This window comes from Onychostoma macrolepis, unplaced genomic scaffold, assembly GCF_012432095.1.
Source record: "Onychostoma macrolepis isolate SWU-2019 unplaced genomic scaffold, ASM1243209v1 Scaffold24, whole genome shotgun sequence".
NCBI classification, from domain to species: domain Eukaryota; kingdom Metazoa; phylum Chordata; class Actinopteri; order Cypriniformes; family Cyprinidae; genus Onychostoma; species Onychostoma macrolepis.
In genome coordinates this window covers 945-28249 of record NW_026704753.1, presented here as the reverse complement: position 1 = coordinate 28249, position 27305 = coordinate 945, and the positions used below count along the sequence as shown (strand labels likewise).

Genomic DNA, 27305 nt, shown 5'->3' with positions numbered 1-27305 from the left:
AATAACTGTATCATGACCACTAATTCACGTACTTTGTTAATAAGTTAAAAGTGGGTTTTGTTCAAAGCAGCTATTATCCACATAGATCTTTGATATGAATGAATACGAAATCATTAAATATCGCTGGCCAAAAAGTAACTAGTAACTAGTACTCTGAGTAGTTTTTGAGAAGAGTAATTTGTACTTTTACTTAAGTACTGTTTTTATACCAGTACTTTTACTTGTAATTGAGTATTATTTCAGCAATGTAACAGTACTTGTACTTAAGTACAAATTTTCAGTACTCTTTCCACCTCTGCGACTATGTTATGACTTGATTTTTTTTCCTGATTGTTTTGCGATCACATCTTTTATGTCCATGTATTAAACTGAGACGATGAGAATCAAAGTTTTAATGGAAAAAAAGAGTTTCAAGCAGTCCTCATCTCTGCTAAACGCAGCTCAGTTGTGCAGCGCGCGAGATCAAAATGACTGAGACGTGCAAAGTGAAAGTGCAGAAAAGCAGTGTCTATTTCATGCACAACTCGAACAAACTTCAACAGGTAAAGCTGTCAGCTGTGTGGATATTGGCAATATCGTTAACAATTCTCGTTTATAATCATTACTAATATGCAGGGGTGCACATAACTGGTTCGCAGGTCCGCATGCGCGACCAAAATTAAAAATGCGCTGTGTAAATAAGTTCTGACAGCGCATTTGGGTATCGACATGGTTGACAGCTGTTAATGCACAATTACCATTTTAGATCGACAAACTGTACTGTATAAGATTTCTATCCAAACTGAAAGCACAATCCAGGCTACCGCTGCCGTTTTCAAAGCAAAACTGTGACATTTCATTCACTGACACTCTTCCATCAGCAGCGCTAAACCCGGAAGCGCATACTTACTTGCCGGCAACCCGCCAAAATAAAAGCTTGCTGATTTTACGTTTGAAAATGATGAAAATTAAAATAATGATAATAATAAAAATATTAGCATTTTATTTATTTTTGTTTACTATAAAATAATTGCATTTGTATGTAATACTCCCTTTTTATTTTAAAATAAAATAGTATTATCACACTTGATTATTTAGTTCATTATTTTTAGTTACAAAAAACGAACAAAAAAAAACGAAATAAAGTGCAATAATGTTATCACTATTATTAATAATTTTAGAGTTATATTTTATGGGTCACACTCGTGTGAGGACCAAACCAAATCTCCAGGTTCTCATATGAGAGCCAGGCTGAAAAACTCATGTGCACCGCTGCTAATATGGCTTCTTGTTATCAAGATCTTTAGTCTATATGCTGAGTTCTGTAAATGCGTGAACTTCATATTAGCCTGTTTGCAGCGCACTTGCCGTCCAGTAATCACAGTACGTTTTGTGCTTTGTTACTTTTTAATAAACAAAGTATCAGCTTTAACATTCTGCCAAATTCACAACAAAATTCATAAAATAAATACGGTTTTGGCGCTCTTTAATGCGGCAGGTGTAATCGCTTTAGCGCCTCAGTTCAAGCGGCAAGTGAACCTATTATATCTTTCTCTATTATAGTATGAAATGAATGTGAATTAATATCAAAAGGTAGGCTATTTTATAAGAGAGCCTACACTTATTGAAATGTCTCATGTAATCGCTCATTCTGTGTCAAACTGTGGAAATCTTGTAAATCTTGTAAACAATGCCACGTAACAATACCTAACCACTGGCCATCCATAAGCTCATCAGTCAGCTAGAAAAATAATTATAAAGAGGAGCATTTTGCTTTATTTATTCACTCTTGCATATTAATATTTTTACTTAACCTGTTGTCTACATGATAAAAAATGCAAAAACCGACTGGATGTGTGAGAGATTTGACAACATTTCTATAGGATGCATTGAGGAGGAGCCCAAACTAACACTGTAAAAAGCGATCAGTTGACTTTTCTTTAAAAAACTGAGGAAACCCAGGGCTCGCAAAATTGCGGGGCCATTGCGTTTTTCAGTTGGGCTACCAAAATGTACCACTGCCCTTCCCAGCGGGCTAACTTAAATACTGTGGGTCCTTAAAAACTCTCAATTTACTTATTTAAAACTTTTTATGGCCGTAAATTTTATACATGTTAAATGGTATAAGAAAAGTCTTAATTATAATTTCAAGAGGTCTTACAGTTGGGGATGGAAAGACAAGAACCTCGATACAGCTGGATTAAACTTCAAAAGGCAATGATGTCATTGAATAAATACGAGTTTGGTGTAGGGAATATTAACAAGTCCCGCCCATTTGGAGCTGGCTCCAACCTCCGTTTATACCTATCTCGGAGAAGCCGCTATATTTGCTCCTAAAGCGCCAACTTAATGCATAATTAAAGAAATACATTAAGTGAACTTGACAATTCTGAGTTACACTGACAAATAACAGTTTGAAAATGTGTTGTTCACTTTTTATTAAATTGCAATTACTTAAAAGTTCTTATGGTCCATGATATTGGTACAGATTCTGTGTAATAAACAATTCTTTGTGACTGTATATTTCAAGTTGGAAAAGACGATTAGTTCCCACTTTAAGTGAACCTTAGTTCCCAGGTCATCTACAAGATGGATTAAAATGCTGATAAAGTCAAGAAAAGAGTAGACAAACACATGACTGTATGATTGAAATGTCAAAATGTTACAAAAACAAATAAATAAAATGCGTTTATTCTGTGGCACCTAAAAAAATAATTTGGCGCCTAAGTTTTCTCTTATAGGAGCCAATGGCTCCTTACTCGATTTTTTTGTTTGGAGCCCTGTACATTGTAAACTGAAAAATACTTTCCGTACAGGTCAGCACAGCGCATGACAAACTGCGACATGAGTTCATGGGCATACTGAAGGTATGAATTGCGAGTGCTCTCATCTGACTCCAACATAATTGACATAGCTACTGTCAAGGACAGGAAATGGTAGTATCTTTCGGGAGATAACACGTTCTTTAGCACAACTGGTCCTGTATACAACAAAAACTGCTGAAATTCTGTGGCCTTCCACCTGTCCAGGTCTTCTAAACCCCGGGGCTGCCGAGCAAATTCACTAGGCATCTTTCCTCGCAGTCTGTTTAGCTTTTGTGATATTTCTTGCCTTTGCCTTACAGATAAGCGGCAAAGTGTTGGGCCCCGAGTCAAGAATATTAGCATCCGTCGAACCACTCCCAAGTTGACCATATGCATATAGTCTAAGACAAAAGAGCTAACACAAGACAGTCCTGCAGCAATGAATGGGCTGACACCAGTTTGATGGTTCTTGTAAGCTACTGCACTGAAAGCTTCATCTGTTTGCGAGGTGCATCCCTGCTCATTAAATACCACTCTTCTTGTGATGTAAGCACCTTTGGTGATGCACCTCTCACAACTGTGATAGGCATTATGATTTTTAATGCGCTTCAGATAAGCTCTTGCTGGTGCGTCGCAGATCAATGCTTTAACATGAACAGTGTAGGTCTTCTCTTCATGAATCAACACATTCTCTGTGAGATGTTTACACTCCATCAAAAAGTCATCAAGATATTCCTCAAGAGGATATGGTTTGTTGTCCCCACAAAAGAGAGCAACCATAAATGGCTCAAAGTTGTGAAACTTCGCCAATATTGGCCAGAACTGGACTTTGCTTCTTTTAAAGAGTGGGACACCATCAATATTGATGCTGAGGTTTACTGAATCATGATCATGTGTGAAAGACGTTGTCTGACTTGGTAAACAACAAATCCCCTTTTCTAACCCATAATAAATGTATTGCCCACTACATTTCGGCTCAGATCCTACGGCTCGTGGTGTAGCAAGGAGTGTCCTTGCATCCTTCGGTAGCAGGTGTCCTTGCTTTCTTAATATTGCCAATAATTCATTTAAGGATCTTTGTGTGGTTTTGTTCTTTGTAGACCATTGTCTTAAGTTCTCTTCTAAATCGGGAAAATCCAATTCAGCATCATCATTTAGATCTTCTTTTTCTGAGTCAGAAGACACATACTCCACATCAGTCCACAAAGTCTGATTCATCTGTTGTCAAACTGTCAGTTGCCGAATTAATACTTTCAAAACTGCTTGTAGTGTCTGCCTGGTTGCTATGTAATCCACAGGCCGATCTATCGGTCACTGATCTCTGACTTTCATGGTCATCATCAGTGTCAGAATGCAGTACCACATCCATTTCTGCCTTCCTTTTCGCCATGCTTTTAGATAAGCCATCTGTAATATAGTTTGATCCTGAGTCAGATTCTGAACTGTGCTTCCTTCAAATAAAATGTTTTGGTATGTCAACAGTTCTCTAAGCTCTAACTGTATGTATGAATATAATTTCATAGTCATGCACCAGTCAAGCTTTATGTGATGTACTGTAGACCAGTGGTTTTCAGTCCTGTTCCTCGGGACCCACTGCTCTGCACATTTTGCATGTCTCCCTTATCTGACGCACTGATTTGAGTTCATGGAGCCCTTTCCTAATAAGCTGATGATCTGAATCAGGTGTGTAAATTATGGAGACATGCAAAATGTGCAGAGCTGTGGGTGCCCAGGAACAAGTTTGAAAACCACTGATGTAGACGGACTATAAATTTAATTGATTTTACGTCATCACAAAAAATGTCATCAATCCTTTTTGGTTTAATGAGGAAGAGGGGTACAATATGTGCTCAAACCAAGCTAGTTCCTATTACATACAGTATATGTTGCAGCATAACACATCTGCTTGGTTTGCCTTCTGGCTACGCCAGCTTATGCCTTGGGTCTTAGTGAAATAAACAATTACATAGTAATTAGGGTTGCACAGTTTTGGGAATATTCAAGTGCACTCCATGGGAATTAATGAAGGGTACTGATGTAGAACTAAAGCAAACATTATCACTGTGATTTAAACATTTTACGGTGATAATTTAGAAAGAGAGAAAGAGAAAGACCTTTATTGTTAGGTATGTTTACACATACGATGAATATGTTTTGGTGACAGAAGCTTCCACACTACAAAGAGAATGACAGTGACAAGACACAGATAATAAAAATAATAAAAATAATAAAAATAATAAAAATAATAAAAATAATAAAAATAATAAAAATAATAAAAATAATAAAAATAATAAAAATAATAAAAATAATAAAAATAATAAAAAATAAGTAAATAGGAAATTACAATATATACAAAAAATGTTTAAAGCATAAAAGAAAAAAATAAATAATATACAATATACAAAAATTAAGATAGATGGTGTCTGTGTGCACAGGTATGTTAAGTACAATGCAAGGAAATGTAAATAATGTGTGTTAAATAAATAAATGAATGTATAACTAGTGTATTACACGTTTATTGTAAAGTTAACTGTTCATGAGATGGATTGACTGGGAAGAAACTGTTCCTGTGCTGGTCGTTCTGGTGCTCAGAGCTCTGTAGCGTCGACCAGACGGCAGCAGTTCAGAGAGGGAGTGTGCTGGATGTGAGGGGTGCAGAGTGATTTTGCCAGCCCTTTTGCTCACTCTGGATAAGTACAGGTCTAGGAGAGTGGGGCAGTGATTCGCTCAGCAGTCCGGACTATCCTCTGTAGTCTCCTAAGGTCAGATTTGGTAGCAGATAGTTATAGAAGTGCAGAGGACAGATTCGGCGACTGCAGCGTAGAACTGTATCAGCAGCTCCTGTAGCAGGTTGAACTTCCTCAGATGACGAAGGAAGTATAGCCTCTGCTGGGCCTTTTTCACAATGGAGTCAATGTGAATGTCCCACTTCAGGTCCTGAGAGATGGTGGTACCCAGGAGCCTGAATGACTCCACTGTCGTTACAGTGCTGTCCATGATGGAGAGTGAGTGGAGTTTCTCCTGAAGTCCACGATCATCTCCACTATTTTGAGCGTGTTCAGCTCTAGGTTGTTGTGACTGCACCAGACAGACAGCTTTTTGAACTCCTGTTGGTAAACAGACTTGTCACAGTCCTGAATGAGGCTGAGTGTGATGTTATCTGTCAACTTCAAGCTTGACAGAGGGGTCAGTATGTGCAGTCGTTGGTGTACAGCAGGGTTCCTCAAATCTTTCCCTGGAGGGCCAATCTGCTGCAGAGTTTAGCTCCAACCCTGATCAAACTCACCTACCTGTGATTTTCTAATGATCTTGAAGACTCTGATTAGCATGCTCAGGTGTGTTTGATTAGGGTTAGAGCTAAACTCTGCAGGAGTGGGCCAGATTTGAGGATGCCTGGTGTACAGGGAGAAGGGCAGTGGGAGAGCACATATGGGTGCTGGATGAGAATTACTAGAAGTTTATATTGCACATCCACAGACATCCATGAGGGCCCCTAGTGAGACGTTCAGATATGGAACCATTTTTGTACATCCATAAGATGTCTAAAAGAGGGTCCCCGTCAGACGTTCAGATATTGAACTAGTTTTGCACGTCCACAGACGTCCAAGATGGGTCCTAGTGAGACGTTCAGATATTGAACTGGCACTGAATCCTGTCGGTTTTGTTGACCTCATGATATTCCCTGTAGCACAACCCTCAGACCAGAATGTAAAGTGTGATATTGTCTATTGGGCAGATGTGTCGTGAAATCTGGTAAACAAATTCATGAAGATGGCTTTGGTGACCTCATGATGTTTCCTCTATCACCACATTTAGGCCGAAATGTAAAATCTCATTCTTCATTACTTGCATTTTCCCCACATTTGCTTATTCTGCAGTGCAGCAGCAGCAGAGGGTCTGTGACTTTTTTGTCCAGAGGGGTTTTATAGGATATAGGGGTATGGGGTATGGTGACTATAACTGTTGTGTAACTTTATATTACTGCACCATAGAAGATAAATATCATAACAAATTCTTTCTTAAAGATAGTTATTTTGTTTATAATTGGTCTGTCACTGTCAGTTTTGTCCTTACAGGGTTTCGGCGGGTCCTTAAAAAGTTAAACCAGTTATATCGAATTTAAGGCCATAAAAATGTCTTAAATGGTATAAGACAGTCCTAATTACGATTTTTTTCATGATTTTTATAATAGCTTCATGTGACGATTTAACTTCAAAAGGCTGTGATTTCATTGAATAAATGAGCCCTGCATGTTTTAAAGTCAGATGCTGTGCTGCTTTGTGTAGATGCCGTTACCAGAGAACCCTGCTGACAGAAAATTAATTGGCATTGTTATTCAGACCAAATAAAAAAATCTACAAATACTTTACACGCAATATTTTAACACGCATTTGTAAATGTGAACTGGTAGATCAACAGTAAGCTAATGCTTTATACAATTCTAAACAATTAATTGATATAAATAAATAATAAAACATAAATAAATAAATTGATATTTTATGTTATTATATTAATATAAATGATTGGTAATTGTTTAAATTAATATGATACTTTTGACACGTCTCTTTTCTTAAAAGTTGTTGAAATGTGAAGTTCATCATTTTATAAAACTTTGTTTTTGTGAAAATCTTGTCTCTGAACTGTAAATCATGCTTTTCACAATAAAACATGCTTTTTTTCATTCACTCATGGTATTCATTTTATTTGTGCAGGTCTTAAAAAGCTCTTTAAAAGTCTTACATTTGGTTTTAAAAATCCTGCAGATACTCTGTTATAAGCACATTGTACATTACACTTACATTAAGTACTTGTATAATGGATTATAATGGAAAAATTGTGTTATAATCTTACTTTATGTTGCATGTTATTAGTTGACAAATAACTTGATTCCCTGTTCTGCTGGTGCTTTTCAAGTGAACTTAAGCACATGGTCCAGTGTTAATAAATACAGCCTCATGGCTTGTTTTACCAATATGCATACTCACGATGTGGTGTATTTTCACTGGAAATTGTTGTGAACGGCAAGAAATAAAGTATTTCCAAAGATGAGCATTTTATGTTTTCAATTAATTCCCAGCGATATCCTCTGCGTGATTGCACAGATACTATTTGAACTGAACTGATCTGATCTGATCTGGATGATATCACTGAATCAGTGATGAACTGCCTTTAACTGATAATTGAGTGTTTACTATTGTCCTTTTGCATTTTGACACACTATTTCCATATTTAATGCTGTAAAGCTGCTTTGACACAATCTAAATTTTTAAAAGCACCATATAAATAAGGGTGACTTAACTTTTCCATACATTGTTGTTTAAAAATAAAATGTGATTTCATGGTTGATACAAGGTAATAGCTGGAGGGAAAAGGAAAGAGATATAAATTAAACATATTTATATGTGGAATCTTGTTTCATTTGACATCACACAGCATTATTAATTCATAACTTTATGGCATGTCTTTTTACTTATCTTCAAACAACCTGATCTTGCTTGTAATTAAACTTGAGATATAGAAGTAATGTGTATAGTAAGGTAGATATGCATGTTAATGCATGCAAATTTTTATTAGTATTTGTACATTTAATGCATGTATTTTTTAGGGGAACAAGTTGGTCTGGTGGGGAGTGGCTAGAAATGATCTAATACAGCCATGAGTCTTTTTGGGAAAGATGCAACAAGTTTTTCACACCTGTATTTGGGGATCCTCTGCCATTCCTCCTTGCAGATCCTCTCCAGTTCTGTCAGGTTGGATGGTAAACGTTGGTGGACAGCCATTTTTAGGTCTCTCCAGAGATGCTCAATTGGGTTTAAGTCAGGGCTCTGGCTGGGCCATTCAAGAACAGTCACGGAGTTGTTGTGAAGCCACTCCTTCGTTATTTTAGCTGTGTGCTTAGGGTCATTTTCTTGTTGGAAGGTAAACCTTCGGCCCAGTCTGAGGTCCTGAGCACTCTGGAGAAGGTTTTTGTCCAGGGTATCCCTGTACTTGGCCGCACTCATCTTTCCCTCGATTGCAACCAGTCGTCCTGTCCCTGCAGCTGAAAAACACCCCCACAGCATGATGCTGCCACCACCATGCTTCACTGTTGGGACTGTATTGGACAGGTGATGAGCAGTGCCTGGTTTTGTCCACACATACCGCTTAGAATTAAGGCCAAAAAGTTCTATCTTGGTCTCATCAGACCAGAGAATCTTATTTCTCACCATCTTGGAGTCCTCCATGCGGGCTTTCATGTGTCTTGCACTGAGGAGAGGCTTCCGTCGGGCCACTCTGCCATAAAGCCCCGACTGGTGGAGGCTGCAGTGATGGTTGACTTTCTACAACTTTCTCCCATCTCCCGACTGCATCTCTGGAGCTCAGCCACAGTGATCTTTGGGTTCTTCTTTACCTCTCTCACCAAGGCTCTTCTCCCCCGATAGCTCAGTTTGGCCGGACGGCCAGCTCTAGGAAGGGTTCTGGTCGTCCCAAACGTCTTCCATTTAAGGATTATGGAGGCCACTGTGCTCTTAGGAACCTTAAGTGCAGCAGAAATGTTTTTGTAACCTTGGCCAGATCTGTGCCTTGCCACAATTCTGTCTCTGAGCTCTTCAGGCAGTTCCTTTGACCTCATGATACTCATTTGCTCTGACATGCACTGTGAGCTGTAAGGTCTTATATAGACAGGTGTGTGGCTTTCCTAATCAAGTCCAATCAGTATAATCAAACACAGCTGGACTCAAATGAAGGTGTAGAACCATCTCAAGGATGATCAGAAGAAATGGACAGCACCTGAGTTAAATATATGAGTGTCACAGCAAAGGGTCTGAATACTTAGGACCATGTGATATTTCAGTTTTTCTTTTTTAATAAATCTGCAAAAATGTCAACAATTCTGTTTTTCTGTCAATATGGGGTGCTGTGTGTACATTAATGAGGAAAAAATGAACTTAAATGATTTTAGCAAATGGCTGCAATATAACAAAGAGTGAAAAATTTAAGGGGGTCTGAATACTTTCCAAACCCACTGTATATATTTTACGACATAAAATGAATGCTGATTGAATGTGCAATTTTTTATAACCTGCCCCCCACAAAAAACACTCGCATACATATGATATTTTTAATGATATGCACTGATCACAGAACCCTTGCACAGTTGAACAACTGCATCATTTCACTATGTCTTGCTGGATAACTCTGTGTATGTGACAAATTATCTTTGTATTCTTCTATATTAATGGAAAGATCACATAATGATTGTCAGTGTTTGTTTGTCATGTTTTACAGCATTCTACATATTTTCAGTCCAAGCCTGATGCAGAGCAGTTCTGCCGGGATGAGGGTCCCTGCTGCAGCTTCACCAGTAAAGAAAATTACTCGTTACAGTTCACTTGGAGGACCACATAAGCCATGAAGTGCTGCATGGAGGTATGTGGGAGCATTTCTCTAGATATTGATTGATTCTTGGGGTTTAAAATCATAAATATACTTGTGTGTAGAATGATGAGGTAAATACTATTTATTGAACACATATGCCCCCCAACACACATGTATTCTCTATTTTTAACAGGAGCGCCAAGAGGGCATACAGTGTAAGTTTGTAAGGGACATTGGTCCAGCGGGGTGCTGGATACAGAGTCACCGTGAGTTATTCTGTGGGGAGGTGACAGGGCCTGCCTTTCTCCAGATGGACAGTAAAACTCAACTGAATGTCATTAAAGACTACCTGGAGGGAGAATCAGATGAAGCAAGAGATGTCTTCTTATTCATCTTTGAGTATCCGGAGGAGCTGGACACATTCATATCAAACTGTCTTGATGAACAAGGCCTGAAAGTCCATGCCATGTTCTGTGAATAATCTGTCAAGGCAAGGAATCTCTCAATGTATCTTATGTATGTATGTTGTATTGGATAGGGGCGTGGTTTCTGACATAACACTTTGATGTGGGCGGGGTTGTATTGGGTAGGGGCGTGGCTTCTGATGTCACACTTGGATGTGGGCGGGGTTGGATGTCCACCGCAGGATGCAGCGAGCCCTACTTGAGAAGAGCTGCTGCTTTTGAATAGTTTGTGTTTGCTGTTTAATAATCATTTGAAACTTAGCAAACTGGCAGCTCCAGTAATAATGAAAAAATTATCTTGAATTCTGTCATGGAAACTATGTATAAACCTCCATTAAACTATTTAATAATCAATAAAAAAAACGTATTCCTGTATGATATTATGCTGTACCCATTCTGCTCGACAAATGCAAATATTCCCTGAAAACATCCAGCAGAGCTTATTGGTGTAGACGTTTGCACATGTTTTTATGTTTTTATATGTTTTTATGAATGATCTACGCTGTTTGGCTGTACTGCAGAAATATTAAGTGCTAACAACAGCGATTTTAGTTAGAATCAATTAGCAAATGTGGTTTTTTTGTGTCCGTACGTTTTTTGGTGGCGGCATCTCCGAGTACTTCGGGCAGAACAGAGCTGTGTAATAGTGGCTCACGAATTCAGTCTGGGGAACAAATTATTAATTCGTGGCCATGATACAGTCCTACCTATGCTATAGCACGTTAAATGAAGTCAGATATTATTGCACTTTTCACAGTACACGAAGCAGACATACTTTAACATTGAGCAGTTTTAGCTGGGCGATGCTGATAAAAATGATCCACTGTTTGAGATTTAGCTGTTTTGTATAATGTATATTTATATGTAGCCTATATTCTTTATTTTAGGATCGGTGGATAAGCAAATTATATGATATGATGATAATTCACTGTAGTTCAGTAAGACATAGGACAAACCCGCAAATGGTTTTATTTGAAAGAACAACTGCGGTGATAAATAAGACAATAATACCAAATAGCCCATCAGCGTGAACTGGGGTTTTATGTGTGGATAATGGGAATAAAAACCTTTCTGAAACAATATTTTTATTTATTTATTTTTTGCATATAGGCCTATTTTAAATGTTTGTGTTTACTAAAACAGCTGTTATTAAATCTAACCTACAGCAAATATTATTATTAATGTGCTTTAGTGCGTATTTAAGCAATAAATGTTCATATTTTATCTGCAACATTTTTATTTATACTTTTATATATAGTCTATATGCACAAATTAAATCGCTGGTTTTGTGGCTCAATCCTTTAAAAAGAACCAGGAATCACTGTACTATATTAGGCTTACTGATTTGAGATTTTTAGTAGTTATTATAAAATTAAAAGATTTGTGAAAACCCTGAGGGGACATAGTTAGATCTATTTTAAAATAGAGATCTATTTTTACATCATTCATATTTTACACAATTCATTTATTTATTACAGTATGTTTAATGTCAAACCCTCTCCTTGAGACTCGAGCGCTCTGCTGGTAAACTGTGATCTTATCTCATGACTCCCTCTTGAGGCTGCATCAGGACTGAAACTATACCATGACACTGTCATATACTATTTCTAGAATTAAATTTAATGAATTTTCTTATCATCTTCAGGCTTATATTATAATGTACTGTATTTAGAAAAATACGTTAAACCCACTTAAGTAAAAAAGTCTAAGTTATGTCATGATTTCCATGCTTACTACGTATTAACAATATAAACAATTTTCATGAAGATACAAAAAACAAACAATCAACAAAACAAAAAATAAATAAATGATTAATTGGAAATTTTAAGTGGGGGACCTCAATATGGCCATGAATTTCATTACAACTACATAATCACAATATACAAAATCCTAACATATACAAAGTCTATCTATCTGTCTTCACTGTAAAAAATTGCCGGGAATTTACAGGATTAGAGTATTATTTTACAATATATTACTGTTTTCAGAAATGTGAAATCAATGCATGCTGGGTAATTTTCTTACAAATGACTGAATGAACAGCAGAATGATGCTAACATCACAGTAAGTTACTGCTCTTGTTTTACTGTGAATTCACATTATAAAGTTGTCTTTCACTGTGCAACTGTGAGAAATTTAGTTGTTTACTACTGTAATTGCTTTGAAGTCACCATAATGGTGATTATTGATTAGTATTTGTTAGGGTTATTTGACCTCGCATATTCATATTCAAATTTCTGATCTAGTCATGTCAGAAGTGTGACAAATGAAAACATTTGTTAAAATTATGAAAAACTAGAATATGAATATTCTTCGGATAAACAAAGATTTTATTTTAGCATTACTTAAAAGGATTAACCAATAACTTGTTTCATATTCATAAATATTTGTGGATGGATTTTTCACAATAATGAACCACCTGCTGAGAAACGTCTTTGAAAGATGTGACAAAAATACTTGACATACAAATCACAACAACAGTAACACTCAACAAATAAAAACAACACTTACATCATAAACCAACATTACAAAATAAACCAACAACACAAACTGCTCAAAGTGAACCAAAAAAACAAAACAAAAAAACAAGTTCAACAGCATAAATAAAACCAACAAGAATTAAAAACTCTACAGCATGATCTGTTCGTGCTGCATTGCATGCTGGGAACCTTCATCGTACATATGAACTGTAGAAACACAGTATGATGCTGTTTGTTTACAATAAATTTCTGAGAGTGCAGTTAGATACAAGAGAAGTCCCGCTGTGAAATTACTGTGAAAGTCATGCAGTTATTAACCTGGAATATACTGTAATTTCACACTAAACATTTACAGTGCAGTTAATATGTCCAATCTACTTATTTTAAAAAATGTTCCCATGAGACTGGAAAAAAATGTAGGCTGAATGAAAATTAATAACAAAACCCTTCACATATGAAACTGCTGGATCAGTATCAGCATTAATGTCCAGGTGACAGTCTTGTTCAGGACGTGTTGTTTTGATTCACTTGTTTGGAGCTTGTGGAGTTTCCCTGTCAAATACTGTACAATACAGAGAAAGATAAAACACACTGAGATCTGCTTTAATACAAGATAATGAATTAAAGCATTGAATCAATAACTCACTGTAGTTTCTTCAGTTTACAGTGTGGATCCTCCAGTAGAGCAGAGCGCAGCTTCTCTCCTGAGTCTCCTGGATTATTATATCTCAGATCCAGTTCTGTCAGGTGTGAGGAGTTTGATCTCAGAGCTGAACTCAGAGCAGCACAGCCTTCCTCTCCAATACTGCAGAAACACAGCCTGCAGAGAGTGAAGAACATGAATGATCTCTGAGATTGTGTTTAAGCTTTAGGCTGAGAGTGTGTTTGTATGAGCTCTACTTTTTCTACACACCAGGATCGGTGCTATAGAGATTTTATCTTGCCAGCAGCTGAGACATTAATTTAACTGCACTCTAAATACTCCCGTATCGTGATTTCAACCGTGCCACTCAGATTGTGAGGCAAGTGGATTTTGAATGCAGCTTCCAAAAGACAAACATAGCCAAATAATATATTTTTTTAAATATTTGATAAACGATCACACCGGTGTGATTAGTTCGTTCAGTGCGGCACATCATCAGCTGCTAAATTCAGATCAGATTTACCTCTTATGGTGACACGGGCAAAACTATATTTTGGGCCCCCCTTCCTTATTAATAGGCCTATATAATAGTACCACCCCAGCAAACAAAAATATTTCGTAATCAGTGGAAACCGTGACAGTGTTTTCTTTCGCAATAAGTGCTTCCGTTCAGTCAATAAAAATCGAACGTCTTAATTTGTTTGAGAATGAAGACCGTTCCATTAATAAACTCCAGCGTCGTGGCCATATTACCACTTCGGGAGTGCATTATTTCTCTAATAATCTGAAAGGCCTGGAGTCACAACCACACATCAAGACATTATGATGATTTATTTCAAGACATCTGTCATGTTTCCATCCTGAAATCTTGTGTGTTTAACTAATTTCTTGCGCACCTCATAAACCTTCCATTGCAATGTTAATATATATATATATATATATATCAGAGGTCGCCTTAACCGAAAATTCTCCGTCATTGACGGAATTTTTTTAGCAGTGACGGAAAAATCTTTAGGCCGTCCGTCACTTTGGCAGATGACACACACTGAGGGTGATCTATTGTAGTTTATAACTGTAATTCCCAGCCCTGTCCAGTTGGTGGCGACTGCGCTCCAGTGAGGCAGCAGAGCGCGCGATCGTCTCCAGAACAAAAATAAAGGTCTTTTGCTGTGTCTTTGATTACTCACAGGTGAGTATAGTAAAGCGAATCGCTTGATCTGAGGTGTCTACAGCGATCTATCACGCCACATTAAAGCCAAAACGGTATTTATTGCTTGAATTTCCTAATAAAATGGACAGAATTTGAAACCTGAGACTGCATTTCATATCAAAAGTAACAACGCACAAAGTTTAGCCGATTGTCTAACGTTACTGTGCATTCATCAAATGAAAACAGCATCGATTGGGAGTTAAGAAACGATATTGGTTCATAAAATAGAATCTATTAAAACAGAGAAATCGGTTTTATTTTATTTTATTTTTTATCCAGCACTAGCATATTTTGTTGTTTTAAGTGTCCTCCGCTGTCACTGACGCAGTCTCTGTTCTCTTCATAAAGAAATAAATGCATGAGCCAATATGCTCGTCCTTTAGGTTCATTATTAAAAATGAAAACGTGAACAAAAATAAAAGCAATTAAATGGGTTATTATAATTAAAAAACGAAAATTAAAATGACGGGTAATAATAGATTATGACGGAATTTTTACGACCCTGTCCGTCAAAATGACGGATAATATTAAAGTCTAACGCAACCTCTGATATTGTTAGCAGAGCACACCAATAACACACGAAATACGTAGTGCTTTTCTCATCTCTCAGTCGCTCTGACTGGCACACCTTTTTATTAAACAAAACAGGCATTTATCTGAAATAAAAAGCTTTTGTAACATTATACACTACACCATTCAAAAGCTTAGAGTCAGTATTATTATTTATTTTATTTTTTTTGGAAAATAAATTATAGAAATTAATACTTTTATTTAGCAAGGATGGTTTAAATTGATCAGAAGTGATAATAAAGACATTTATAATGTTACAAAAGATTTCTATTTCAGATAAATGCTGTTTTTCTGACCTTTCTATTCATCAAAGAAACCTGAAAAAATTTCTGCTCTGCTGTTTTCAACATCATAATACCGTATTGACCCGAATATAAGACGACCCTGATTATAAGACGACCCCCTTTTTCCAGATGTACCTTTTGGAAAGTGGCTTTTTGAAAACCAAATCTTGTTTTTTCTCTCCCTCTGTAAAACACATTTTTATTAAATTATTTTCATATTGCATATTTTTCCTATTTTAATGTTTTTTTTTTTTTTTTTTTTTGAAGTATGGTAAATACTGGTAAAATGTACCAACAATGACACTGAAAAATATACACTTTTTGATATACCATAAAAATAACAGGTAGCCCATCTGAATTATATAACAATTAGGCTATCCATCTCATATTAGCCTACCAAAATTTTATTAAGAGTAGAAGTGAAATCGTATTGTAGTCTTCAAATCTGGGTACTGTCTTATGTTTGAAAATCACTTACAGAGGAAGTTTGGTCCCATCAGGCTAACATGACAGTCACGACTCTGCCGCTGTAAGCTTTTCTTTTTCTTTTGTTTTCACTCAAGATCTTTAAAACACACATTAACATTACATATTTCATGGCACACTCGTTTTATGTGTGTTTGGCGCCACCTATTGTTGTGGGTGTATTATTGACATGTCAAAGTCTAGACCCTGAATATAAGACGACCGCATTTTTTCAGATGCATTTCCAAGAAAAAAACATCGTCTTATATTCGGGTCAATACGGTAATAATAAATGTTTTTTTGAGCAGCAAATCAGAATATTATTATGATTTCTGAAGGATTGTGTGACTGGAGTAATGATGCTAAAAATTTAGCTTTGAAATCACAATAAAGTACAATTTAAAATATATTCAAATAGAAAACAGTTATTTTAAATAGTAAAAATATTTCAAAATTGTACTGTTTTGCTGTACTTTGGATCAAATATGGATTTCAAAAACGTTTGACTGGTAGTGTACAGGCAACTTAAATTATTCTCTTATTTCTAGCTTTTAATTGGCTTAGAAATCAGATACACTGCTGGACAACAACCAATAATAATAATTTGTTTATATACTATAAACACTTTTTTATCACATAATAAGACAGAATAATTTATATACTGTAATAAATGCTATGTCAATTAGCACTACATTTTTCATATACTTTATTTATTACCTGGAGATGACTTGAAACACAAAAATAAACCATATATTGTCGCAATCGCATGTTCAATGTCTTCATGTTTCCAAATGTTTCAGTTTTTCTGTGAAAACAACTGTTTTCATACAGCGATAGCTGTGTACAAAACAACAAAAACAAAAAAAGTATATATAAAAAAGAAAAGAAAATTCACATTTATGTATAGGTTGGAGTGTTGAGTATTTTCTCCTTCCCTCCTCCTCCTCCTCCCTCTCCCTCTTCCCAATGATAATAATAATAATAATAATAATATTATTGAGAATATTTCCCATTGACAAGGATAGCCACATACAGACCCTGGGGGGAGACAGGGCCCCGATCTGCAAACGTCCAACACACGAAACAGACACACCTGCCTCAGGATTCATTATTCTTTCCTTTCCATCCCTCTTCCCATTTCCTCTCTCCTCCTTCCTCCCCTCCTAATTCCTCCTTTTCCTCATACTTCCTCCTTTTCCAGTCCTCCAACCATCCCTACACATCCCACTGTCGACCCGTGGTGGCAATGGCAAGTGACAATGGTTTGGACTGTATTGTGTTATAAATATGAGGATCTCTTTGTCAGCATAGGCTGGTTTATGCCAGGCGTGGCACTCCGAATTACTTGGAGGTGCCTGGGTGATAATGTTAAAATAAGAGTAACATTATAGTATAACTATGACATATAAGTCTTGAGAGGGTCATTAATTGACTCAATGATGAAATCCAGCGGCGTGGATGAAGGTGTAATGTGTGAAGGTCTATCACTCGTGCTTTAATCTGACTCCAATTTTCAAGTGATCATTAAATTTAGAATGTGTTTCTAATTAGTAACTAATCACAAATATTGGTTCATTTAAATTGAGATATTTGATTATATTTGATTAAAAATGAATCTAAGAGTGAGAGGTGCATTCAGCACGTTCAGTATAATCATTGTATTTGGTCGTTTACATTTTGATTCTTACAGGAATCGTTCACCCAAAAATAAAAACGGTCATAATTTACTTCCCTGCATGTCGCTCCTAACCTGTGTGACCTTCTTTCTTCTGTGAAACACAGTAGTTTGGGTCTCATTGCTTTCCATTGTGTGGACAAAAAACATTTCTCAAAATATCTTCTCTTATGTTCCACAGAAGAAAGTCACACTGTTTTGAAATGACTTGAAGATAAGTAAAGTGACGACAGAGTTTTCTTTTTTGGGTGAACTATCCCTTTAACATGAAATGTTTTTGTTTGGCAGTATTTTCACACAGTTCTTGTGTTCAGTAATATAATAACACTCACTGTAGTTTCTTCAGTTTACAGTGTGGATCCTCCAGTAGAGCAGAAAGCAGCTTCACTCCTGAGTCTCCTGGTGTATTATAGCTCAGATCCAGTTCAGTCAGGTGTGAGGGGTTTGATCTCAGAGCTGAACTCAGAGCAGCAAAGCCTTTCTCTGTAATATAACAGAAGGAAAGACTGCAGAGAAAACACAGAAAAAATAAAGATGAGTTAAGTTCATTCACCGTTTATCACAGACCCATGAATGAGGTGTCAAATCGACCGGCTCATTGAGGAGAAGAGTGCTGTATCTTTTCTAAGCGATCGGACCTACGATGTTCGCACAGCGGACGAAAAAGCAGGCAAAGAAAATCCCATAGACTTAAAATGGCGGAATGTTCATGAATTTGATTCTCAACTGTCACTTTCTCTCTCTCTCACTCACTCACTCACACACACACTATGTATGTATTCTATATTCAGAATTTAGTATTTAAAACACTAATCTCATAACATTATTTATGCAATTATGTATAAATGCCACATCTAAATGTCACTTCATGCAGCTTCTGTGCAGTGCTGAGATGAGTTTTGTTTAGATTATTTCATGGAAAACAATAGCCAGTCATTCATTCACATTAAGTATTCAGAGAATAATATTGTCTGTTTTCACTTACATCTATTTATTTATTAAATTTTGATTCATTTTGTAGAATTGAATTTTAAATTAACACAATACTGCATAGTATCGTGATACTTCAGCTGGTATAGTATCGTAAGATATTTTTATGGTATCGTGACAACCCTAGTAGGTAGACTGTTCACATACTTGCAAAGTATCCTATACTCAGTTTGTCTGTTGAGGAACCATCAAAATAAAGTGTTATCATACAGTATATTCAGCAGACACACTACTAATACTCTCATGACGGCTAGTTGACATGTAGTTACAGAGTTACTTATCAACAGCTGTCTAAAGGGTGCCATCAAAATAATCAAACTGATATTATATTTTTTAAATGTTCAAAGCAAATGTTGTCATATTACACATTCATCTGATCTGATATCTGATCTTATGGCTGTTTGAGAAAATAAATATATATTATTGTTATTATTATTACTTATAAGTGGTCTTTGTCTGCTTTAAGTAAAGTAACATAAGTAACGTGGCAAGATATGAGACTTATAATACATTATAACTATGAGAAATATAATCCATTGTAACTTAAGCGCATGGATCGTGTTCATTGTGTTATAAATCATCATACTCTTAAAAGCTATAACCACAAATAAGTAACTTTTTCCCACTTAAAACCTTTTGCAGTTCAAGAAATGGATAGTACTTTTGACAAAATGTTCACTTACCTGAGGTGATGACATAATGTATGCATAAATATCAAGATATGGAGAATTGTATAATATAAAAATATAAATGATTAATTTAAATTAATAGTTTGAGGTAAATTGTGAAACAAGTGTAGAGCTGTAGCACATAGTTATATTTAAACTATGTGTTTATGAGTGCCTTCTGAAAGCAGTTTGTGTTTTTCATTCTTACATTTTAAATAACATTGCATGTGTGTTTTCTTTGAAAGCCTTTTATGTTTTCTCTTACATTGTTTTTCTTTTGCCCTTTCTCAAGGGAGAGAAAATAGAGAGCAGTCAACAGTCCAACTTGTGTCGTCTTTCAGTGTCTCCAATGCGCATCTGTCTGATAGACAGGAAAGAAATGTGTTGAGTTTGATGCATGGTATTTCTCTCAACACTCTTCCACTCATGAATATATTCATGATGCTGCAAGGTGCTGGTGTGAAGTGTTGGGGGCAGGTGTGTGTGTGCACTTGTGTTGCAGGGAAAAAGGAGTGTGAAAGGGTGAGAGGCAAGCCGTTTGCACAGCACCAAAACAAACAAGCCTTTTGTTCATAAAATAATAATAATAATAATAATAATAATAATAATAATAATAATAATAATAATAATAATAATAATAATAATAATAATAATAATAATAATAATAATAATAATAATAATAATAATAATAATAATAATAATAATAATAATAATAATAATAATAATAATAATAATAATAATAATAATAATAATAATAATAATAATAATAATAATAATAATAATAATAATAATAATAATAATAATAATAATAATAATAATAATAATAATAATAATAATAATAATAATAATAATAATAATAATAATAATAATAATAATAATAATAATAATAATAATAATAATAATAATAATAATAATAATAATAATAATAATAATAATAATAATAATAATAATAATAATAATAATAATAATAATAATAATAATAATAATAATAATAATAATAATAATAATAATAATAATAATAATAATAATAATAATAATAATAATAATAATAATAATAATAATAATAATAATAATAATAATAATAATAATAATAATAATAATAATAATAATAATAATAATAATAATAATAATAATAATAATAATAATAATAATAATAATAATAATAATAATAATAATAATAATAATAATAATAATAATAATAATAATAATAATAATAATAATAATAATAATAATAATAATAATAATAATAATAATAATAATAATAATAATAATAATAATAATAATAATAATAATAATAATAATAATAATAATAATAATAATAATAATAATAATAATAATAATAATAATAATAATAATAATAATAATAATAATAATAATAATAATAATAATAATAATAATAATAATAATAATAATAATAATAATAATAATAATAATAATAATAATAATAATAATAATAATAATAATAATAATAATAATAATAATAATAATAATAATAATAATAATAATAATAATAATAATAATAATAATAATAATAATAATAATAATAATAATAATAATAATAATAATAATAATAATAATAATAATAATAATAATAATAATAATAATAATAATAATAATAATAATAATAATAATAATAATAATAATAATAATAATAATAATAATAATAATAATAATAATAATAATAATAATAATAATAATAATAATAATAATAATAATAATAATAATAATAATAATAATAATAATAATAATAATAATAATAATAATAATAATAATAATAATAATAATAATAATAATAATAATAATAATAATAATAATAATAATAATAATAATAATAATAATAATAATAATAATAATAATAATAATAATAATAATAATAATAATAATAATAATAATAATAATAATAATAATAATAATAATAATAATAATAATAATAATAATAATAATAATAATAATAATAATAATAATAATAATAATAATAATAATAATAATAATAATAATAATAATAATAATAATAATAATAATAATAATAATAATAATAATAATAATAATAATAATAATAATAATAATAATAATAATAATAATAATAATAATAATAATAATAATAATAATAATAATAATAATAATAATAATAATAATAATAATAATAATAATAATAATAATAATAATAATAATAATAATAATAATAATAATAATAATAATAATAATAATAATAATAATAATAATAATAATAATAATAATAATAATAATAATAATAATAATAATAATAATAATAATAATAATAATAATAATAATAATAATAATAATAATAATAATAATAATAATAATAATAATAATAATAATAATAATAATAATAATAATAATAATAATAATAATAATAATAATAATAATAATAATAATAATAATAATAATAATAATAATAATAATAATAATAATAATAATAATAATAATAATAATAATAATAATAATAATAATAATAATAATAATAATAATAATAATAATAATAATAATAATAATAATAATAATAATAATAATAATAATAATAATAATAATAATAATAATAATAATAATAATAATAATAATAATAATAATAATAATAATAATAATAATAATAATAATAATAATAATAATAATAATAATAATAATAATAATAATAATAATAATAATAATAATAATAATAATAATAATAATAATAATAATAATAATAATAATAATAATAATAATAATAATAATAATAATAATAATAATAATAATAATAATAATAATAATAATAATAATAATAATAATAATAATAATAATAATAATAATAATAATAATAATAATAATAATAATAATAATAATAATAATAATAATAATAATAATAATAATAATAATAATAATAATAATAATAATAATAATAATAATAATAATAATAATAATAATAATAATAATAATAATAATAATAATAATAATAATAATAATAATAATAATAATAATAATAATAATAATAATAATAATAATAATAATAATAATAATAATAATAATAATAATAATAATAATAATAATAATAATAATAATAATAATAATAATAATAATAATAATAATAATAATAATAATAATAATAATAATAATAATAATAATAATAATAATAATAATAATAATAATAATAATAATAATAATAATAATAATAATAATAATAATAATAATAATAATAATAATAATAATAATAATAATAATAATAATAATAATAATAATAATAATAATAATAATAATAATAATAATAATAATAATAATAATAATAATAATAATAATAATAATAATAATAATAATAATAATAATAATAATAATAATAATAATAATAATAATAATAATAATAATAATAATAATAATAATAATAATAATAATAATAATAATAATAATAATAATAATAATAATAATAATAATAATAATAATAATAATAATAATAATAATAATAATAATAATAATAATAATAATAATAATAATAATAATAATAATAATAATAATAATAATAATAATAATAATAATAATAATAATAATAATAATAATAATAATAATAATAATAATAATAATAATAATAATAATAATAATAATAAAATCAAGAGCCAGATCACATAAACTGTTAAGACTGGCTATTGTAATATCAGCGTCAGGTAAAATTATTCTTGTTCATCAAGATGCATGTGAGTTTGGGAAAACTAATACTTTAGATAGACCATAAACTGAGTAATATTTCAGTTTTAGTAGTTTTAGTGGTGATTAAACGGAAGCCCAGTCTTTGACTCTAGTAGCTGAGTTTCTGCACTTTCATCCCTCTGGGACGTACAGAAAAGTACATTTGAGTTGAGCAAGCAGAACTGCAGCTCAAGCTAAACTAAGCATTTTATACTCAGAAATGACGTAAATTACATGCAAACATATTTGGTTGGAAGAAAACTGTGTGGTTCATTGATGGAGCATGTGACTGTCAATATCCCGACTTTTGAATGTGCTACATTTTACTTGTGCTAGCTTTTGGTGTAGATTATCTTACCCGTAGTTTCCACAGAAAAATGCTATTTCTCAGAGGTTGATCTTTCTCAGTTATGGGGACTTGAGGGAGATGTGTCTCCTAGTTCTCAGATGTGTCTCCTACTTTGCTTTGGAGAAGTAAACATATGATTCAATCATTGACATAAGCCCTATTCGGACGGGACTAGTTTTCCAGGGGTCGTTAGATAAATTTGTGTTTCACAGACGTGCTTGGTGATTTTAATCCTGTCCGAATCTGCCACGTCTGTGTTTTTCTCACACAACCTCTGTAATAATTCCAGAGCAAATTACCTACTGTTTTTCAGCAAACTCAGCGATCCTCTGAGAAAACTAATCCCATCTGAATGTGATGTCTGTGATTGCCGCTGATTTTTTTCCACAACGCGTTTCCTTGTGTGTTTTGGCCAACGTTAATTATCGTAGATGCTCTTACCGCCACATTTGATATATATAAAGAAATAAATAAAAATAATAATAATAAAATCAAGAGCCAGATCACATAAACTGTTAAGACTGGCTATTGTAATATCAGCGTCAGGTAAAATTATTCATGTTCATTTCTGCACTCAATTACATAATGTTTTAATTACATAGCTTATGTACCTTTATGAAAATTTAGCATGGGTTTACTGCAAATAAATAACTAAAGTAAGAGTAAAGTAACCACACATTAACATGGTTTTGCTATACTAGCCATTTAGCTTCACCATGGTATTTGTGTGATTATACTAATGATAATCAATCCGAATGACTATAGGCAATGCACACATACAGAGCGCGTGATCTCTGAAACGCCCAGATGTCCAAAACATACATCTAGTGCAACAACAACATTTCAAATGCAGCACAGTGGAACACACACACACACACACACACACAAATACAGGGAAAGGGATTAAAAAGAAACTCTATCCTTTCCACCCTCATGCCATCTAATATGTACAGGTGCTGGTCATATAATTAGAATATCATCAAAAAGTTGATTTATTTCACTAATTCCATTCAAAAAGTGAAACTTGTATATTATATTCATTCATTACACACAGACTGATATATTTCAAATGTTTATTTCTTTTAATTTTGATGATTAGAGCTTACAGCTCATGAAAGTCAAAAATCAGTATCTCAAAATATTAGAATATTACTTAAGACCAATACAAAGAAAGGATTTTTAGAAATCTTGGCCAATTGAAAAGTATGAAAATGAAAAGTATGAGCATGTACAGCACTCAATACTCAGTTGGGGCTCCTTTTGCCTGAATTACTGCAGCAATGCGGCGTGGCATGGAGTCGATCAGTCTGTGGCACTGCTCAGGTGTTATGAGAGCCCAGGTTGCTCTGATAGTGGCCTTCAGCTCTTCTGCATTGTTGGGTCTGATGTCTCTCATCTTCCTCTTGACAATACCCCATAGATTCTCTATGGGGTTCAGGTCAGGCGAGTTTGCTGGCCAATCAAGCACAGTAACACTATGGTCATTGAACCAGCTTTTGGTACCTTTGGCAGTGTGGGCAGGTGCCAAGTCCTGCTGGAAAATGAAATCAGCATCTCCATAAAGCTTGTCAACAGAAGGAAGCATGAAGTGCTCTAAAATTTCCTGGTAGATGGCTGCGTTGACTGTGGACTTCAGAAAACACAGTGGACCAACACCAGCAGATGACATGGCAGCCCAAATCACTGACTGTGGAAACTTCACACTGGACTTCAAGCAACATGGATTCTGTGCCTCTCCACTCTTCCTTCAGACTCTGGGACCTTGATTTCCAAATTAAATGTAAAATTTACTTTCATCTGAAAAGAGGACTTTGGACCACTGAGCAACAGTCCAGTTCTTTTCTCCACAGCCCAGGTAAGATGCTTCTGGCGTTGTCTCTGGTTCAGAAGTGGCTTGATAGCCCTTTTCCTGAAGATGTCTGAGCGTGGTGACTCTTGATGCACTGACTCCAGCTTCAGTTCTCTCCTTGTGAAGCTCTCCCAAGTGTTTGAATTGGCTTTGCTTGACTGTATTCTCAAGCTTGCGGTCATCCCTGTTGCTTGTGCACCTTTTCCTACCCAAATTCTTCCTTCCAGTCAACTTTGCATTTAATATGCTTTGATACAGCACTCTGTAAACAGCCACACCTTTCAGTAATGACCTTCTGTGACTTACCCTCTTTGTGGAGGTGTCAATGTTCGTCTTCTGGATCATTGCCAAGTCAGCAGTCTTCCCCATTATTGTGGTTTCAAAGAACAAGAGATACCCAGAATTTATACTGTAGGGATGGTCATTTATTCAAACTCAAATGTAAATATTCTAATATTTTGAGATACTGATTTTTGACTTTCATGAGCTGTAAGCTCTAATCATCAAAATTAAAAGAAATAAACATTTGAAATATATCAGTCTGTGTGTAATGAATGAATATAATATACAAGTTTCACTTTTGAATGGAATTAGTGAAATAAATCAACTTTTGATGATATTCTAATTATATGACCAGCACCTGTATATGACTTTCATTTATCAGATGAACACAAACTAAGGAAAAATCATCTCTCTTTGTTTAATGCAAGTGTATGGGATGTCCAAAATGAATATGACAGACAGTAACTCCTGTTAATGAATCAGTGTCTTCTTAAGTGAAAGGATAAATACAAAAATACAAACAACAATATTTTAAACTTGACCTTCGTGTTCACGTTGTGTGGTGTCTGAAGTGGTCCTGTCCCCTTGCATTATACAGACTAAAAATCTTTTCTTGTGTTCATCTGAAGAAAGAAAGTCATAAACATCTGGGACAACATGAGGCGAATAAATGAGAGAATTTTCATTTTGGGTGAACTATTCCTTTGAATAGCAAGATGTGATGCAGAGGCTAAAACATATTCCAGACAGAATACAAGAATGTGTTGCATTAATGAGGAGAGTCATAGAATTAAAACATACAACATTAACATTTTGAAAGGCCACTTTTTGTGTTGTCTATTCAACATCACTGTCTAAGGATAATTAAACTTTTAATTGTTTATTTGGGGCATTTAGAGTTTTCTTCTCAGCAAATATTGATAGATTTGTATTATTTAATAAAAATAATGAATAAAGAAGAAGAATAATGAATAAACTTTTTGTTGCGTGACGCATAACTTTCCTACCTCAATATGCTTCCTCAGATTTGATAGTGAACTTTTGAAGCCAGACATTTACCTGATGAAAGTCACAACTGAATTAGAAATGTGTGTGCTTGATGCGTGAAAACAATGATCATTGGTTCTCACGTCAAGTTCGCACATTTGAACTTCTGTTTACCATATTTATTGTGCGTAAGATAAAATAAAAATGTAATGTATTTTTAAGATTAAATAAAATTGTAAGTAGTAAAAAGTACTGTTTTTTCTCCAGAAATGTAATCAAGTAAAAGTACAAGTAGTCAGTTTAAATTGTACTTGAATAAAGTACAAATCCCCCAAAATAATACTTAAGTAAAGTAATCAAGTAAAATTACTCCAGTATTTTACACCTCTGGACATAGAGTCTATAAAATTTGAATAAATTTCCAGTAAATTTGTCTTGTAAAATGTTTTATTGAAATCACAGTATATTTGCAGACTTTGGTATCTTGGTAAATCTGGGCACAGGTTGTGACATCTCTTTTGAAACTCTAAGAGACACTAGAGATCACTGAGGTCTAAAAAAATAATAAGGGGGAAATG

The 27305-nt window shown here is 32.3% G+C and overlaps 1 long non-coding RNA gene across 1 annotated transcript; it reads right to left on the bottom strand.

Moving 5' to 3' along the window:
- Positions 1-12913: 12913 nt before the first annotated feature.
- LOC131535336 (uncharacterized) lies at positions 12914-19260 on the bottom strand. The gene is made up of 3 exons (XR_009269596.1): positions 18266-19260; positions 13733-13906; positions 12914-13648 (listed from the first exon to the last, which is right to left on the bottom strand). It is a non-coding gene; the product is annotated as an uncharacterized LOC131535336 (long non-coding RNA).
- Positions 19261-27305: the final 8045 nt, after the last annotated feature.